The sequence below is a fragment of the Ciconia boyciana genome, chromosome 3, assembly GCF_034638445.1.
Source record: "Ciconia boyciana chromosome 3, ASM3463844v1, whole genome shotgun sequence".
NCBI classification, from domain to species: Eukaryota; Metazoa; Chordata; class Aves; order Ciconiiformes; family Ciconiidae; genus Ciconia; species Ciconia boyciana.
Genome location: NC_132936.1, coordinates 103,089,637 through 103,091,690, shown reverse-complemented (window position 1 = coordinate 103,091,690; position 2,054 = coordinate 103,089,637).

The following is a 2,054-nucleotide window of genomic DNA, read 5'->3' as shown; positions in this document are numbered from 1 at the left end:
CCGACGCGCCGCGGCTGGCGACCCGGAAGTGTTGGCGCGGCCCGGGCACCGCCCGCCGCCGCTTCCTGTCCGGGCCGCCGGCGGCAGGAGGGCGGTTGACGGCCTCCCGCCCCTGCTCGGCTGCCGCCTCTCCTCGGGGCTGAGGCCCTCCGGGGGCTTGGGTGGCCGCCTCGGGCGAGGGCGCCGGGCGTCACACGGCGCGGCCACGCAAAGGGGCCCCGCCACCCCAAAGCCCGGGGGCTCCCGCCCAGTGCTGCCACCTTGCCCGGGGGCCTCCTTGAGGGGCGGGACGCACGCCCGAAGTTCCATGCCCTTGAACTCCTACCTGACCTGTACGCTGAGCTCGAACGGGTGTTTTGAAGCCTTTGCTGAAGCTCGCCTGCAACTGAGGCAAAAGTTACTTATTCTGTGTACCCGTTCAGAAAATTAATGGCTCCTGCCACAGGAGCCTGTCCCGAAGAAGCCTCGTTCGTGCTTCCCAGGGTCCGCAGGCCGTCCTACCCTCCCCGTGTTTCTCACCACACCGCCCACCCTGCCTGGCCAGCACGGGCCATTGCCTTTGCTTGGTGCTGCCCTGCTGTTCAGCTCTGCAATTAGCCCTAATGGGCTGTGGCCCAGTGCATGGACTTCCCACAGCTCCCAAGGAACAGCTCTGGGTGAGCCACGTCCAGCGGTGGCTCCTGCAATGGAGACCCCCCCCCAGCCCAAGCTTCTCCCGCCATCCTGTTGCTGTATGCTGTCGTGGTTTAGCTCCAGCTGCAACTAATCCCCACCCAGCCCAATCCTCCCTGGTGGGATGGAGGAGAGAATCAGAAGAGTAAAAGTGAGAAAACTCGTGGGTTGAGATAAGGACAGTTTAATAGGGAAAGCAAAAGCTGCGCACACAAGCAAAGCAAAACAAGGAATTCATTCGCTCCTTCCCATAGGCAGGCAGGTGTTCAGCCATCTCCAGGAAAGCAGGGCTCCATCACACGTAACGGTTACTTGGGAAGACAAACGCCATCACTCTGAACGACCCCCCCTTCCTCCTTCTTCCCCAGCTTTATGTGCTGAGCATGATGTCAGGTGGTATGGAATGTCCCTGTGGTCAGCTGGGGTCAGCTGTCCCAGCTGTGTCCCCTCCCAACTCCTTGTGCACCCCCAGCCTACTCGCTGGTGGGGTGGGGTGAGAAGCAGAAAAGGCCTTGACTCTGTGTAAGCACTGCTCGGCTATAACCGAAACATCCTCGTATTATCAACGCTGTTTCCAGCACAAATCCAAAGCATGGCCCCATACTAGCTACTATGAAGAAAATTAACTCTATCCCAGCCAAAACCAGCACACGCACCAGTAGAGGGGCACAGTCCTTCTGCATGTCTTTACCTCCACACACACAGGTGTGAGTCAAGCAGAGTTGGCTGCAAATCAACTAAGGGAGCTCCAGCCCTGCCCCGGAACCTCGTTTCCCACTCCCTCTCGCAGTGTGAAGGCTGCTCTCGCACTGCCCGCAGCAGCATGGTGCTAAGGCTGCCCGTCACCTCCACCCTATGTGCCATATTTATGGAGCTGGGACACCCTGTGCCACTGAGTGGGTGTTTGAGCTCTCACAGAAGAACGGGAGATGCTAACATTTTTCCCAAGCTGATTTCCAACACTTTGGGCTTAACCCCGCCAAGTTTTCCATTCCCATTTTTAAAATACCATGTTCTCAAGCATGACGTGGCATACTGAAACAATTTATCTTTTACTGGCCTGAACTGAAACAAATTCAGCCTCAGCTGAACCCAAACCTCCTCCAAGCAGCAATAACGTCCTGGTTTGATTCTGATGGATCCTCGGACGTCATGGATCTTCGCCTGATCTAGTTTAGCTTAGAATTTACTGAACTTCTATGTGCAGCTGCTTTACGATATTCAAGTATAAACCAAAATATCTGTGGAGAACATTGATTCTCAATCTAAAGCAGTGTCAGGCTTTTTTTTGGATTGTAAACAAATATCCAGCACTCCACATCCTTCTAAAAAGTCTGCTCAAATCCAGCCAAAAGGAACATATGCCACACTCACTCCAGAAG